The following is a 17414-nucleotide window of genomic DNA, read 5'->3' as shown; positions in this document are numbered from 1 at the left end:
TATGTCAGATAAACCTGAGGGAAATTTTTGAGAATACTGCTCATTTTTGCCTTAGCAGCATAAAGGTTAGTCAATTTTGTTCTTCCTGTCCTTATGATGCCTATTGTAGATCAAGTCAAAAGAGAATATTTCTCCCTTGTTCACACAATATGCATAGCTTCCCCATATCCCTTCTGCCAAGTAATTAGATCAAAGTAAAAGAGACTGAGGGCTTTCCAGGTAGCACAGTGGTAAAGAATCCACCTGCCAAGCAGGAGACAAGGGTTTGATCCCTGGGTCGTGAAGATCCCCTGGAGAAGGAAATGCCAACCCACTCCAGTATTCTTCTCTGGATAATCCCATGGACAGAAGAGCCTGGTGGGGTACAGTCCATGGGGTCGCAAAAAGTCAGACATGACTTAGTGACTGAGCATGCACCAAAGGAACTGCGGCACTTGCAAACCTTATTGGTAATCTCTGTCTAGGCAAAGACTCCTTCAAATTCTACTGTCTGTCTTAAAGGTGAGGATTCCTTCTTGTTACCAGCCGATTGTGAATATCTAAAACCCAGTTAATTTACTGAGAGTTCTTTGGTAGCTGGTTTGACAAACACTGGGCTTCCCGGTGGCTCAAACTGTAAAGAATCTGCCTGTGATGCAGAAGACCCAGGTTTGATCCCTAGGTTGGGAAGATCCCCTGGAGAAGGAAATGGTAACCCACTCCAGTACTTTTGCCTGGGAAATCCCATGGACAGAGGAGCCTGATGGGCTACAGTCTATAAGGTCTCAAAGAGTCAGACATGACTGAGGGACTCACACTTTTCACTTTGACAGACATTGCTCAATAGCAAAATACAAACAAACAAGCATTTAGGCTACTGAGATGAAAAAATCATACATATGTTTTAGTTTATGAAAAATTTTTCATTGACCCCAGAAGTGTCTTTATAAATCTTATAAAAAGATTTTTAATGAGAGAAGCTTCAGGAACATGATCATTCATATGAATCTGGTAAGCAGGTTAAGAAATCCCAACATTGGAATGTCTCCTTTTCAAAATCAAACATCTCCATCTTTGTGGACTAAAGCCTGCTTTTAAAAATAAAATCAGTAGCTTTTTCCATCTTAAAGGAAGGAATATATTTTTGCTTCTGAGAAACACTTAGGTTATTATCTTACGGTCCCCACAAATTAGGTAACTGATTGGGTTTATCCTTCTAAGTTGGCTGGGTTTATGCCTCCAAATTGGCTTCTAGAAAGCTCAGATTTAAATATGTACCCCCTCCTATCCTGCAGTATGCATGTAGACCTCTGTGGTGTGCATTTCTATTTTAGTCTTATTCCTGGCTATAACATATTTTATTTTAGCCTTTTTTTGGCTATAACATATGCCCCTATTCTTGTCTTGTCTTTGTCACCTACTGATGGGTTATTTCATATTAGATTTTGTATCTGTTTATAGGCGGCCTTGTTTAAAATTAGATATAATTTAAAAAAAAATAAAAACTCTTATTCTTCAATATTTGCATAGTGAGGCTGCCTGATACAGTTTTACTCTCCACTAGATATACATAATTATGGGTGAAGCTCAGAAAATAGCACAATCACATCAGAAAACCAGTACAGGGAGTAAAGGCTCCCCACTTTCTGGAGACATTCAAGGAAAAGTTGGAGGACTCATATCAGAGATGCATTATCAAACGTGGCATCTCTTCCCTCCCTACCAGCAGAGGAGAAGTTGGAGAAAAGATACTTCTACCACCTGCAGCCATCATTCACTAGGTGAGATGAGAATTACCCAGGCTGCCCATGATGTTCTCTGAGATCTGAAAAGGAGACTCTTTTCTCCTTAGCTCCAACAATGATTTGTGCTTACATAGTTTGGAAGAGAAATGTTCTAACTCCTTTGTACCTTGGTGTGTTCATATCTATAAACCATGAGTCTATTTACTGAGCATCTCTTTCTCCCAGAAATGGCTACACCTATACCTGAGCTGGCACATATAAGTGAGCGGAGGCAACTTGCCACAAAACAGGCACAGAGGTGTTGTGACGCTGAAGAGTTACAGCAATTTGATCAAGGAACTACTATATGAGCATCTCCAAGCCCAGGGAACCTGGACTCCCATCCCCAGCTTTCCTAGCTCTGATCTTGTTTTGCCCATACCAACTTAGCGACAGCTTGAGGATGAAACATAATTTAATTAACAGAATTCTATTTTTTAGGTTATGATTCTTGCCAATGTCACTAATTACAGAATAATGCCTACAAATCCAAATTAGCATAATAGGTGACTCAATAATTCCTTGTGTGCTCCTGCTCAGTTGCTAAGTCGTGTCCAACTCTTTGGGACCCTGTGGATGGCAGCCCACCAGGCTTCTCTGTCCATGAGATTTCCCAGGCAAGAATATTGGAGTGGGTTACCAACCATTTTCTCCTCCAGGGGATCTTCCCGACCCAGGGATCAAACCTGCGTCTCCTGCATTGGTGTTCTTTATCACTGAGCCACCTGGGAAGCCCCAGTAAATCCTTACAATTGCTATAATCAATCAGATCACAAAAATTCAGAAGAGAATTCTTTTTTTTTTTCCTGAAAACTGTAAAATATGTGTTGAAGACTTCTTCCACTTGAAAGAACCCACACAGATGCATCATAAATTGCTGCTATTAAAAATTACTATTTGGACTTAATATTGTTTTGAGTTCATAGTCTATTTTATAGTTACACTATTTTATAGTTACACTCTTTCAAGCTGTAAAGCATTATTATAAAACAAAAAATATTAACAATGTTTGTCTCAGAGACTCACTATCCTCTTTATGCTAGGAGGCTCACCACACTTTCCTCCGGTCTGAACACCAACCTTTAATTAAATGTATGTCTGCAATGTCTGTTCCTCATATACCATTCCAGATGTCTATCCAGTGAGAAGGGGTCCCTGGGCCGTTTTGTGGTTGATGTCCGAGTCACTTTCCTGCTTTTACTGGGCAGTAAGCCAAACAAATGATCTAAACCATTCAAAGTAGACATCAAAATTAATAAATTTTGTTCATATGAAATTCAGGATCATGCACCCTGTTTTATGAAGCATGAGTGCTGTCAACAAACTAGAGAAGATTTTTTAAAATAAAGTCATCCCCCTGTAAATTTACTCAACACCATTGTCTCCAGACAGGGAGACAGCTTCCTTCAGACAAAGCAGAGCAAGTATGGCATAATCATTTGAAGGTTTTGAGCTAAAATGTAGCTTATTGCAGAGTGAGTTATTTTCCAAACCTCTAGACCCACAAACTTTCTCTGGTGAGTTAAAATGACATTAAATTCCATGCATATGTGTGCAGCCCACAAAAACACCAAAGGACAATGAACTTAGCAGCGGCCCAGAATTCTAATCACACTGAGAAGCTGTGACTCACAGTTTCTTCCCATCAAGGTCAGTACCTAATATGTAGACACCCAAGTTCCTCACCCCCAGGAAGAAAACGTTCCTCTCTAATTCTCTGCTTTCCATCAACACCTTCAGCCTAGCATCACATTAGGATTAGTTTTGACCATTCATCTCTCCTGCTGGGCCGCAAGCTAGTTGAAAACATAAACTGTCTTGTTACTAGTTTTATCACCAAGAGCTGCTGTATCATAGGTGATCAACTTGTTGGACTGAATAAAAGATCTAGTTCATTTTTGTTTAGGAGGGTTTAAGGAGACATTTCACATTACCTTTCCCATTACATTCTTGTGATTACACCCAGACGGTCAAATTTAATGAAATGCTGAAAATGGAAATAATGTGGCAGGTCATAATAAATGCCAGTTCAGGAATGCCTTAAAAGTGTGTTTCTCCAATACAATGCAGTATTGTGCTCTTTCCAAGAGCCATAACTTACCCAACCCATTTTGACAGATTCTAATGAACCAAATGTCGTGTATGACAATATCCATTACCTGTGCTCATTGCAGTCTGACAGCAATTGCATCCAGAGAAACACTGTATCCTAAGCTGGCTGTTTCTAAAGAAACATACCCCTTTCACACAAAGAAAGATAAACAGGAATGCATGATTATCTGATGAAAATCCAATCTGATTTAAGAAGCAGAAAGATAACCTAGCACAAATGAGGAAAATTCAATAAATTCCATGAAATGCCAATGGAAAAAAAAAAAAAAACAGCTTTCTGGATTATGATCAACTGGTTAAAACAGAGCTGAACATTGTTTACATAGCTTCTAATATAGTTCTACAGCATTTCCTGTAATTTATACTTATTATTAAGGATAAAAGCTACAACCTTGGTATATATTATTGCCCATTATTCAAATGGAATAGAGTTTTCATAGAAAATCCATTTTTAAGGAAGAACATGGATCCCAACATGTTCCTTTAATTTCCACTTTTACACGTATGTTATGATCTGATAAAGGAAGCATCTGTTAGATGGATGAAATATACAGAGATGACTCATTTATCTGACACCGTTAGGGAAATGAGTAATTTTCCAGATAAAGAAGGATGCCCTCTAGAGTCTCGTTTTTAGCTTAACTCTTTTAAAATGGAAAGCATACATTAAAGTCTTTAAATTAGGGACCTAGGAAATAAACTTGACAACTTCTTGATGCTCAGCATCATTTCAGGGAACATGACATATATACACCACCATGTGTAAAATAAATAGCTATGGGAACCTGCTGCATAACACAGGGAGCTTAGCTCCTTGTTTTGTGATAACCTAGAGGGGTGGGATCGGGGCTGGGAGGGAGGCTCAAGAGAGAGGGAATATATGTATATACATAGCTGATTTCACTTTGTTGTACGGCAGAAACTAACACAACATTGTAAAACATTTATACTCCAGTAATAAAATTTTAAAAATAAATAAATAAAAAGCTAACTGCTCCCAAGCACTAAGCTTTTGAGTCCTCAAGGACGGTTTTGGCTTTGTTGTGAAACTGAGCTATGGTCTCTCAAACCCCAATCTCCACCCCATGTTCTGCCCCAGTTCTTGCCCCTTTGCCACACAGAGTGACCCAGCACCACTCTAAGGAGGATTCTCCAGCCTCAGTCCTCTGTTCAACACTCCAGGCTGTGGATGGCGTTTCAGATTCAGCTCTGCAGGCTTTATTCCTGGAGTTCCCACCTGGACAATACATCGGTTTGGAACCTCCTTCCCAGGTGACTCAGTCGTAAAGAATTTACCTGCCAACGCAGGAGATGAAAGAGATGCAGGTTCTATTTCTGGGTTGGGAAGATCCTCTGGAGAAGGAAATGCCAACCCACTCCAGTATTCTTGCCTGGAGAATCCCATGGACAGAGGAGCCTGGCGGGCTGCAGTCCATAGGGCTGCAAAGAGTCGGACACAACTGAGTGACTGAACACGGCATATTTAAGCTCCTGGTCTTATCACTAGCGCCTTCTCTGGGTAATCAGTACCCATAAGTGACCTAGCACCTTCTAAAATGTTCCATATCATTTTTAAACATCAGATTTTTAATGTCAGTTTTTTTGGGTTAGCCAAAGAGTTCATTCAGGTTTTTCCATAAAATGTTACAGAAAAACCCAAACATTTTGGCCAACTGAATATCCATAGTTTTATCCATCTTGTAAAGAAAAATGTTAGCACCTACAGGTCAGCTACGACACTGCTAGATTACCTGCTCTTTGACAATTCTGTCCCTCTGAAATTAATGCAAAAAGCCTAGTCCTGGGTGGTCTTTTTCAATTTGAGATCCAGAGAAGTACAGTATTTTGAATTTTTTATGCTGAGTTTCCATTGCTGACATAATCTGAAAAATTAATCTAAGCATGTTATGGCTCAGCTGAGAGGTGGAGGAGGGGAACGTCTGACAGCCAAACAGTGGCCCTGTTCCCTTTTGTATTTATATTGCTGATTGTTTTCAAGTTGATGGGTCACCCAAAGTGATGGGTTTTACTTGCAAGGAAATCTTTCCCAGACCAGAGTGCAGGTTCTCAGGTTTTGAGCATTACTGCAAGGGAACATTTCCAGAAGGTCCTCTTCCCAAGGTCAAACATGTCCAACCTCAATTTTTAATACCCTTTTCATCACAAAATTATTCTATTAAATGATTTAACATGAACTTTAATGAGTAATCCAAATTACTGTTTCAAACTAACACTTTATTGATTAGCATTTGTATCAATAGATAGATATTCATGTTCACATTACAGTATGAATTTCACCCAAATGTAGGGTGAAAGGAATCAATGCGTGTGGGTTTATGTAGCGGAAACTGAACACCTGCACATAAACATCTCCCAAGGCTGAATCCTGCAGACATCTGTGCTCTATAAAGCGAAAAAAAGGAAAAGGTTTCCATAGGAAAATAAAGTTTCTCCATAAAAGACAAAAGCAAAGGTGAGGCCTTCTGCCTTATTAGTGAAGTTTTTCAAAGAAAGACAAAAAAAGAAATGACCCACGAGGCATAGAGCTTGGTGGTCGCTTATTCAGTGTGAGTCTTGAGTATATCCATTCCCTAATCTTTTCCATTTATTAAAACTGCCTCCACCCTTCAAAGTATTCCAGTATTGTTAGCCACTCCCTCTGAGTGACCCTTCCTCACTATTTAGAAAGAATATTTATCATGTTTTAATGATCAAAGTATTGCACAGTCATCTGTAGAAAGCCTGGAGAATATACTTAAAAGAAAATTTAAAACATCCTTAATTCTGCAGTCCAAAGATAACCACTGTTAACAGCTTGGGTTATTTCTTGGTGTTTTTCTTTCTGTCCACATATGAAAAAAATTGGAGACTTCTATGATTTTGTGACCCAATCTTACAATCTACGGATATAATGCTAATGTTTCCCATGTTATTTTGAAAGCGCACATATAATAAAAATTTTGTAATAGTCCATGTTAGAAATCCCATAATTTATTCAACCATTTTCTTATGGTTTAATATTTAAATTGTTCCTGGTTGTCACCTTTTATGAATAATGATGAGATCAATGTAATTTTGCATAAAACTTTAAAAAAAAAACTTAAAATACTCCCTTGACTAATTCCCAGAAAAGACATAAGTTGGCTAAAAGTAAACATATTTTTAAGGCTCCAAATAAAGATTACAAAACTGCTTATCAAAAAGCATTGCACATATTATTGTTCAATAGCATCACATAGCCTAACCTTTTGTGTCACAATTGCCAGCACAAAGTTTTCATATTTCTCCTTTTTTAAAGTAAAGTTGGTGGGGGGGATGCTATTTGGTCATTGCTTGGATTTACATTTTATTGATTACAAGTAAAGTGGAGTTTTTCCACATGAGTTAACAGGTTTTTTGCTTTCCTTTTAGAAGAATAAATTATTTTCCTTTACTATTTACTTTTTCTTACAAAGTATTTTACACAGTATTTTAACATAATTTGTATATATTATTTTCCTTTAACTTTTCATTTGAATGATTTTCAGTAAATACACATTTTTAAGCCTTCTAGTCAAACCTACCAATACACTCTATTTTCCATTCATTCTAAGTTTCTCCATTAGAAATTTGAGAAACATCTACTTTTACAGTCTTATTATATTTTTATGGTTTAATTTTTATTTAACTCTTCAATCCATATGGAATTTATTTTGGCATATGGAAAAGACTTTAAATTAACTTTCTCTAAATAGTTAACCGACTGTTCTATACCACTTGTTGAATATAGTAAATGTGTACATTTACTGAAAGTATTTGAGACTATAAGTTTATCTCTCAATATAGATTGTAGTTAATTATGATTTTTTGATACAGTATTCTCTTTTTGGTTATTTCCTACAAAGTGTGTAATTATATTTCTCATGTCCTCTTTGGCCAATAATTGCTTTAGGAGAATATTTTTACATATCCAACAGTTTATACTTTTTGTCTTAAAAACATCTTGTCTTAATGTTTATTTGGATTATTTAGATTCAGAGAACATGGGCTACATTCATCTCCATATGCTAATTTTTCTACATTTGCATTTCCTAAATTCTAAGATGCTGCTTCTCACTTTTGTAAAAAATCAGAATGCAATATAATTAACACATATGTTAGCGATATTTGTAGATTTTCTTCACAAAATCTTTTAGTAAATCAAAAGTGACTTATAGCATTTATTTAATTTCTTCTTCTCTTCCACTCAATCTCTTCTGTCATTTGTGAGTATATATTAATAAGTTAGCTCTCTGAGATCTGTATAACATAGCTACCATCTTCTTCTCATCAATTTTATTTCCCTGTACTTTTCCTCTGTTACTAAGTTTCTGAAATTTATTTTCATAATTCAATTTTCTGTGAAACCAGAATACTTAATACTGACTACATCTTGATTTCTTTGAAACTGTGTGTGTGTGTTTGCTCACCCACTCTTTGCGGCCCCATGGACTGTAGCCTGCCAGGCTCCTCTGTCCATGGAATTCTCCAGGCAAGAATACTGGAAAGGGTTGCCATTTCCTACTGAAGATCTTCCCAACCCAGAGATCATACCGACATCGATGAACAAGGATTTTGGGAGAGGGGAGGAAGCAGAGGAGGATGTTCTAAATAACCGGGACAATTTGTGTAAAGACACAGATGGAGAAGAGCCACATGAATGGACACACAAAAGCTTCATTAATAAAACCAGGCATAGACTTCCCCGGTGGTCCAGAGGTTAAGAATCCACCTGCCAATGCAGAGGACAGGGGTTTGATTCCTAGTCAAGGAACTAAGATTAGATATGTCACAGGGTAACTAAGCCTGTGCGCAGCAACTACTGAGCCTGAGAGACAACTCTGGAGCATGAGAGACACAACTAAGACTTGACACAGCCAAATAAATAACTTTTTTTAAAGTTTTGGCTTCTTTTCCCAAACTTATTTATTTTTAATCAAAGGAAAATTGCTTCACAATATGGTATTGGCCTCTGCCATACATCAACATGAGTCAGCCATAGGTATACATGTATCCCCTCCGCTGTTAACTTCCCTCCCACTTCCCACCCCTTCCCAACCATATAGGTTGTTATAGAACCATGGTTTGAGTTCTCTGAGTCATACAGTGAATTCCCAATGGTTATATATTTTACACATGGTATATGCTTCCATATTCAGTTCAGTTCAGTTCAGTCGCTCAGTCGTGTCCGACTCTTTGCAACCCCATGAACCACAGCACGCCAAGCCTCCCTGTCCATCACCAGCTCCTGGAGTCCACCCAAACTCACGTCCATTGAGACAGTGATGCCATCCAAACATCTCATCCCCCGTCGTCCCCTTCTCCTCCTGCCCTCAATCTTTCCCAGCATCAGGGTCTTTTCAAACGAGTCAGCTCTTCGCATGAGGTGGCCAAAGTATTGGAGTTTCAGCTTCAACATCAGTCCTTCCAAGATCAGTCCTGATCTCCTTTAGGATGGACTGGTTGGATCTCCTTGCAGTCCAAGGGACTCTCAAGAGTCTTCTCCAACACCACAGTTCAAAAACATCAATTCTTCGGCGCTCAGCTTTCTTTACCGTCTAACTCTCACATCCATACATGACCACTGGAAAATTCATAGCCTTGACAAGACGGACCTTTGTTGGCAAAGTAATGTCTCTGCTTTTTAATATGCTGTCTAGGTTGGTCATAACTTTCCTTCCAAGGAGGAAGCGTCTTTTAATTTCATGGCTGAAATCACCATCTGCAGTGATTTTGGAGTCCCAAAAAATAAAGTCAGCCACTGTTTCCACTGTTTGCCCATCTATTTGCCATGAAGTGTTGGGACAGATGCCATGATCTTAGTTTTCTGAATGTTGAGCTTTAAGCCAACTTTTTCACTCTCCTCTTTCACTTTCATCAAGAGGCTCTTTAGTTCTTCACTTTCTGCCATAAGGGTGGTGTCATCTGCATATCTGAGGTTATTGATATTTATCCCGGCAATCTTGATTCCAGCCTGTGCTTCCTCCAGCCCAGAGTTTCTCATGATATACTCTGCATATAAGTTAAATAAGCAGGGTGACAATATACAGCCTTGACGTACTCCTTTTCCTATTTGGAACCAGTCTGTTGTTCCATGTCCAGTTCTAACTGTTACTTCTTGACCTGCATACAGATTTCTCAAGAGGCAGGTGAGGTGGTCTGGTATTCCCATCTCTTTCAGGATTTTCCACAATTTATTGTGATCCACACAGTCAAAGACTTTGGCATAGTCAATAAAGCAGAGGTAGATGTTTTTCTGGAACTCTCTTGCTTTTTCGATGATCCATCAGATGTTGGCGATTTGATCTCTGGTTCCTCTGCCTTTTCTAAAACCAGCTTGAACATCTGGAAGTTCACAGTTCACGTATTGCTGAAGCCTGGCTTGGAGACTCTTAAGCATTACTTTACTAGCATGTGAGATGAGTGCAATTGTGCGGTAGTTTGAGCATTCTTTGGCATTGCCTTTCTTTGGGATTGGAATGAAAACTGACCTTTTCCAGTCCCGTGACCACTGCTGAGTTTTCCAGATTTGCTGGCATATTGAGTGCAGCACTTTCACAGCGTCATCTTTCAGGATTTGAAATAGCTCAACCGGAATTCCATCACCTCCACTAGCTTTGTTCGTAGTGATGCTTCCTAAGGCCCACTTGACTTCACATTCCAGGATGTCTGGCTCTAGGTGAGTGCTCACACCATCGCGATTATCTGGGTTGTGAAGATCTTTTTTGTACAGTTCTTCTGTGTATTCTTGCCACCTCTTCTTAATATCTTCTGCTTCTGTTAGGTCCATACCATTTCTGTCATTTATTGAGCCCCTCTTGCATGAAATGTTCCCTTGGTATCTCTAATTTTCTTGAAGAGATCTCTAGTCTTTCCCATTCTGTTGTTTTCCTCTATTTCTTTGCATCGATCGCTGAGGAAGGCATTCTTATCTCTCCTTGCTATTCTTTGGAACTCTGCATTCAGATGGGAATATCTTTCCTTTTCTCCTTTGCTTTTTGTTTCCCATCTTTTCACAGCTATTTGTAAGGCCTCCTCAGACAGCCATTTTACTTTTTTGCATTTCTTTTTCTTGGGGATGGTCTTGATTCCTGTCTTCTGTACAATGGCACAAGCCTCCATCCACAGTTCATCAGGCACTCTGTCTATCAGATCTAGTCCCTTAAATCTATTTCTCACTTCCACTGTGTAGTCATAAGGGATTTGATTTAGGTCATACCTGAATGGTCTAGTGGTTTTCTCCACTTTCTTCAATTTCAGTCTGAATTTGGCAATAAGGAGTTCATAATCCGAGCCACAGTCAGCTCCCGGTCTTGTTTTTGCTGACTGTATAGAGCTTCTCCACCTTTGGCTGCAAAGAATATAATCAATCTGATTTCGGTATCGACCATCTGGTGATGGCCATGTGTCGAGTCTTCTCTTGTGTTGTTGGAAGAGGGTGTTTGCTATGACCAGTGCATTCTCTTGGCAAAACTCTATTAGCCTTTGCCATGCTTCATTCTGTGCTCCAAGGCCAAATTTGCTTGTTACTCCAGTTGTTTCTGGACTTCCTACTTTTGCATTCCAGTCCCCTATAATGAAAAGGACATCTTTTTTGGGTGTTAGTTCTAGAAGGTCTTCTAGGTATTCATAGAAGTGTTCAACTTCAGCTTCTTTGGCGTTACTGGTCGGGGCATAGACTTGGATTACCATGATATTGAATAGTTTGCCTTGGAAACAAACAGAGATCATTCTGTCGTTTTTGAGATTGCATCCAAATACTGCAGTTCGGACTCTTTTGTTGACTATGATGGCTACTCCATTTCTTCTAAGGGATTCCTGCCCACAGTAGTAGACATGATGGTTATCTGAGTTAAATTCACCCATTCCAGTCCATCTTAGTTCACTGATTCCTAGAATGTCAGTGTTCACTCTTGTCATCTCCTGTTTGACCACTTCCATTTTACCTTGATTCATGGACCTAACATTTCAGGTTCCTATGCAATATTGCTCCTTACAGCATCAAATCTTGTTTCTATCACCTGTCCCATTCACAACTGGGTATTGTTTTTGCTTTGGTTCCATCCCTTCATTCTTTCTGGAGTTATTTCTCCACTGATCTCCAGTAGCATATTGGGCACCTACTGACCTGGGGAATTCATCTTTCAGTGTCCTATCTTTTTGCCTTTTCATACTGTTCATGGGGTTCTCAAGGCAAGAATACTGAAGTGGTTTGCCATTCCCTTCTCCAGTGGACCACATTCTGTCAGACCTCTCCACCATGCTTCGTCTGTCTTGGGTGGCCCCATACGCATGACTTAGTTTCATTGAGTTAGACAAGACTGTGGTCCATGTGATCAGATTGGCTAGTTGTCCGTGACTGTAGTTTCAGTCTGTCTGCCCCCTGATCCCCTCTCTCAGTGCCTACCGTCTTACCTGGGTTTCTCTTATCTTGGACACGGGGTTTCTCTTCACGGCTGCTCCAGCAAAGCACAGCCACTGCTCCTTACCTCAGAGGTGGGGTAGCTCCTCTCGGCCGCCACCCCTGACCTCGGGCCGGGGGTAGCTCCTCTCGGCCACCGCCCCTGACCTCGGGCCGGGGGTAGCTCCTCTCGGCCGCGGCCGCTGCGCTCGTGTGCCATCGCTTCCATGTTACTCTCTCTAAAAACCCAGGCCTGGAAATTTATTGGAAGACAATGCCAAGAGAATATCCAGATGGGACACCCCTAACAGCTACACTCTTGTTCCCCACTGGCTCTTGGAATGACCCACCAAGCACGGTAGCCAGCAGCGCCTCAACCTCAGGTCCACTGATCTCAACTGGTAACTCCAGCCCAACAGTGCACAGAAATGTCTGGGTTGGAAAGCTGAGTGACCACCTGTCCCAGTTTGCCTGGATGATTTCAGTCCCAAGAAAACTCGGACAGTTTGTCACCCTACGAAAGTGGACATGAGACGTATATTAAAAGTATCATAAAAGGTTAGATAGAAAATAACACTAGACACACTTTTAAAGATATTTATGGTTTATTTATTTGGCTGTGCTGGGTCTTAGTTGTGTAATGTGGGCTCTTAGTTCCCTAACCAGCGATTGACCCCATGTGCCCTGCGTTGACAACACGGAGTCTTAGCCACTGGACCACCAGGGAAGTCTCTGTGGACACTTTCAAGGTACTTTTCCAATTGGTCTCAGGCATCCATGTGCCAGAACCATCTGCCTACCACCTGAACAGCCCTCAAGAGGCCTCTGCTACCCAAATCCACATCCAAGAAATACTGTCCAGAGTGATACAGCCTCAAGCATGTAGCAGACAAAAGCATCCACGGAATGACCCAAACTTCCCAGAGCCTTAGCCCCCCAAGAACCTCTTTGCAAGCCATGCCTGTACTTTTGTGCTGTAGGCCAGGACTTGCCCAACCAAAAACAACATTTCCAACTCCAAATCAGCCAATCAAAACATAACACTTAAAATCCCTCATGATAGGGAATAAATTCCACTATTGCCTGGACATCTGGCCCTTCTAACTTCAGCTTGCAGAGAGTCAGCAAAGTCTTTTCTGGCCTGACATGGCTCTCTCACCCAGCCAGTGAATCCACTTACCTTTGTCTTATAGCTCTCTCCATCTTTGTTTTTCCTCCTTGACAAGAGAAAGAAATAACGTGCTTCCATCCAGCCTTCTACCTACCACTTACTCCCCATCCTCATAGCAAGCCTGAAAGGCCAGCTTCCTGGCCATAGCCCTGCCTTGGTCCAAGACAGCAGACACCACTAGAATCCACTCACATTACTATGCCTGAAGCGGAAGAGACTACAGTAGATTGTGAACCCTGACATTCATTTAAAAGAAACTTATATTTTGTAGCAGAGAAGAGAAGAAAGGCCCAATGGCTTTCGTGTGTGTGTGTGTGTGTGTGTGTGTGTGTGTGTGTGTGTGTGTCCCAATAAAGTTTTATTTACAAAAACTTAAGAGTGGGGCAGGTTTTGACCTGTAGGCAGTTCTTTGTAGGCTACTGATTTAAGTGACTTGTTCAAGGTTATAGGTCTGATGAGTGTCAGAATTTGGATAGAATTCAGATCTCCTGACTTCCAATGTGCTTTTCCATTCCACTATGTTGTTGCCTTTATAATTTATTTTGCATTCATCACACACTACCTTGTTTTATTATTAATCTTATATGTCTACTTATGATCTTTTGGTAGTCCAAGAGGCAGTGGACATCCAAGGATTGAGGGTGACACAGTAGAGCAATTAGAAGTAACCTAGTCTCAAAGTGCTTGAAGACCTAGTACATCCTGGGCAGGGACAGGTCAGACCTCAGAGAGAAGAGAAATCTGGGCACAGGCAGCAAGGGCTGCACTGGGAACTGTTTGGAACTTCAACAGCTTGTATCTACCATTTAACTCACCTGATGAACGTAATTTGAAAAATTACACAGTACCCCAAAAATGAGTCAAGGAAGACAGGATTAGAAGAGGAAAACGTCTGCATGGTTCAAAAGCTCAACTGACTCTCCATTAACCAATCTTTTTCTTTTATGCTTGAGAATGAGCTGATGTGCAAAAAACTCCATGATAATGAAATTCAGAGTGCACGTATACCAAAGTGAATCACAGCAGCACGTATGGCTACGTGTGCAGTATTCATGTATCTGCAATGTGCCTGAATTAGGAATCAAGTACAAGTCATTCCAATTAATGTGTTCCTGTCTTCTAGCACCGATCTAATGAGAAAGCAAGCTCATGGTCTAACTCTTTGGAATACTGAAGGAGCCTAACTACATTTGACCAAGATTACTTACTAACAAAGGAATGAACTATTCAAACTCAAATGGCTCGCTGCTTAAAAACATTATACACACAGGCCAGAAACAACAAAGAAAACTCTCCTATGCAGAGAACATGCGAGCTGCCCATTTAGATCCCCAGAGACACTGGCAATGTCCTATAGGTTCAAGGGTTGTGTCCATCTCCCTTCATGAGAAACTTCAGAAGCTGGTATATACTTCCCAAGTTAAAAACTATTATATGAATAACTTGGGAATGTCAAGTGATATTTCTGAGGCCTGCCAACAGTTTAACCACAATGAAGCTCCCAGCCAAGATATTCATGAAAAGTTCAGAAGAAGTTACTTTGAGAAAGATGGACTTACAGCAAACAGATTTCTTGTCCTTAGAAAGAATACATAAATCAATACTCAAACAAGCAAAATGAAAATTCAGTTTGTTCATAATCATTGAAGAAAAAAGACATTTAGAAGAAGTTTAGAAAGAAGACTCCACAAAGAGTTCATTATTAACATATTGTTGTTACGATGCATATTAAAAATTCATTCAAACATTGCTCTCATACTTTTCCTTCCCGCAGATTAGATGTAAAAAATGTCTTAACTGAGCTGCAGGGCAAAAAACAGACACTTGGCTTTGCTACTTCTGGGCTGTGTGATCTTGGGTAAGACACTGTTCCTCTCTGGAGCTCCACTTCCTCACCTGAAAAAACAGAATCCCTAAACTTCCTTCCAACTCTGTCATTCCATAATTCCAAGGCCACACATCCAGCCCTCTGCCTCCCTGCTGATGGAAATAGTAAAGAAAATACAAACTGAAGTGGCATTTTGAGACAAGAAATCATACAAGTAGGCAAAGAGTTAACTTGACTCCAATGATGACGTTATGATACCTCAGATGATGTTATTCTGATTTTTGACAAACAGAGAATTTTACAATCATAGAGTTTTACAGATGTAGAATGATTCACATCAAACTCTGAATTTGACTTCAGGAAAGGAAATGAAATTCTTGAAAATAATGCTGTCTAAAGTGAAAGGGCGTATGGAGGAAGGAGATGCTGGAAGTCAGACTTTAAGAGCTAAAAGGAGGAGGAAAAAGCAGCAGGAGAAAATAAGAATTTGGAAATCAAGTAGTCACTGAAAGCAATGGTAGATTAGAGCACAGGTGACAGCTATTTTAACTTGAAAAAAAAATCTTGAATCCACTTAAATGTGGGCAGAAAGAGACAAAATAAATACCGGATCGGTCAGTGACAGATGGTGACAGGGAAGAAGAGACGATGGATGTAAAGAGTATAAAAGGATCTCTGCAGGGGACTTCTCTGGTTGTCCAGTGGTTAGGACTCCATGCTTCCAATGCAGGGGGTTCAGGTTCTATCCCTGGTGGAGAAGCTAAGATCCCACATGCCTTGAAGCCACAAAACCAAAAAAATATAAAAGAGCCTCTGCAACACAAAATCCAGGTGGTTCTCTCCCAAATGTCCATAAGCTTACATTAAAACTTACCCTAGGTTAATTAAGCTCCAATACTTTGGCCACCTGATGCCAAGATCCAACGCACTGGAAAAGACCCTGGTGCTGGGAAAAATTGAGGGCAAGAGGAGAAGGGGGTGAGAGAGGATGAGATGGTGGGGTGGCATCACCAACTTGATGGACATGAGTCTAAGCAAACTCCAGGAGACAGTGAAGGACAGGGAAGTCTGACGTGCTATAGTCCATGAGGTTGCAAAGAGTCAGACATGATTTAGCAACTGAACAACAAATAGTTAATTCCAAATTCTCAAGGAGTTAAGAATGAGCTCATGAAGCAGCTCATGAATATGAAATTATTCCCTTGGATCTGCTAAGGTCTCCAAAGCCCTATTCACTGTAATAGTGGTGGTAGTTTAGCTGCTCAGTGGTGTCCGACTCTTGCAATTCCATGGACTGTAGGCCACCAGGCTCCTCTGTCCATGAGATTTCCCAGGCAAGAATACTGGAGTAGGTTGTCACTTTCTTCTCTAGGGGATCTTCCCAACCCAGGGATCAAACTCAGGTCTTCTGCATTGCAGGCGAATTCTTTGCTGACTGAGCCACCAGGGAAGCCCACTATAACAGTGGAATTGGGATTTTTAGGAAAAGAGATAATTTCTGAGATGATTCTTCCAAGAGAAGCAGCTGGGTGTATCTCAGAGTGGGAGAGCCAAAAGTTTAGAATATAAGTTTCAGTTTTTTTCACATAACCATCTGGATGTCCTTGAGTAAGTCATTTGCATGTTCAGAGTGTCTGTTTTCTTGACTCTTGAAATACGCCATTTGAGAAGTCTCCACCAGCTATAAAATCCCATGATTCTCTAAGTGATAGTTTACTGCATCGCAGGCATGACTGCCTTGATCATCAGCGTGATCTAATTAACACTCTGCAATGCAGAATATTTCTGTAGTTTCGAAAAGCAGACTATTTAGGACAGGAAGGAGTTGGGAACATGAAATACGGTCACTTTGTTTTTCAAAACAAATGAGGGGGCTTCCCTAGTGGCTCAATAGTAAAGAATCTGCCTGCCAATGCAGGAGACATGGGTTCCATCCCTGGGTCGGGAAGATCCCACATGCCACGGGGCAGCTAAGCCCATGCACCACAGCTGCTGAGCCAGAGCCCTAGAGCCCAGTGCTCTGCAACAGGAAGCCACCACAATGAGAAGCCTGTGTACCGCAACCAGAGAGCAGCCCCTGCTCATGGCAACTAAAGAAAGGCCCGCACGGCAACAAAGACT

The 17414-nt window shown here is 40.5% G+C and overlaps 1 protein-coding gene and 1 long non-coding RNA gene across 4 annotated transcripts in view; one reads left to right on the top strand and one right to left on the bottom strand.

Moving 5' to 3' along the window:
- Nucleotides 1–17414, bottom strand: part of ADAMTSL3 (ADAMTS like 3) — a 349114-nt gene that overhangs the window by 269879 nt on the left and 61821 nt on the right. The gene's annotated exons all lie outside the window — the stretch shown is intronic.
- Nucleotides 1–17414, top strand: part of LOC145528459 (uncharacterized) — a 77979-nt gene that overhangs the window by 43698 nt on the left and 16867 nt on the right. The gene's annotated exons all lie outside the window — the stretch shown is intronic.

Source organism: Giraffa tippelskirchi, chromosome 12, assembly GCF_054371585.1.
Source record: "Giraffa tippelskirchi isolate mGirTip1 chromosome 12, T2T-mGirTip1v1.2.pri, whole genome shotgun sequence".
In the NCBI taxonomy this organism is placed as follows: domain Eukaryota; kingdom Metazoa; phylum Chordata; class Mammalia; order Artiodactyla; family Giraffidae; genus Giraffa; species Giraffa tippelskirchi.
Note: the sequence above shows the minus strand (reverse complement) of the source record. Positions and strands in the feature narration are given on the sequence as shown.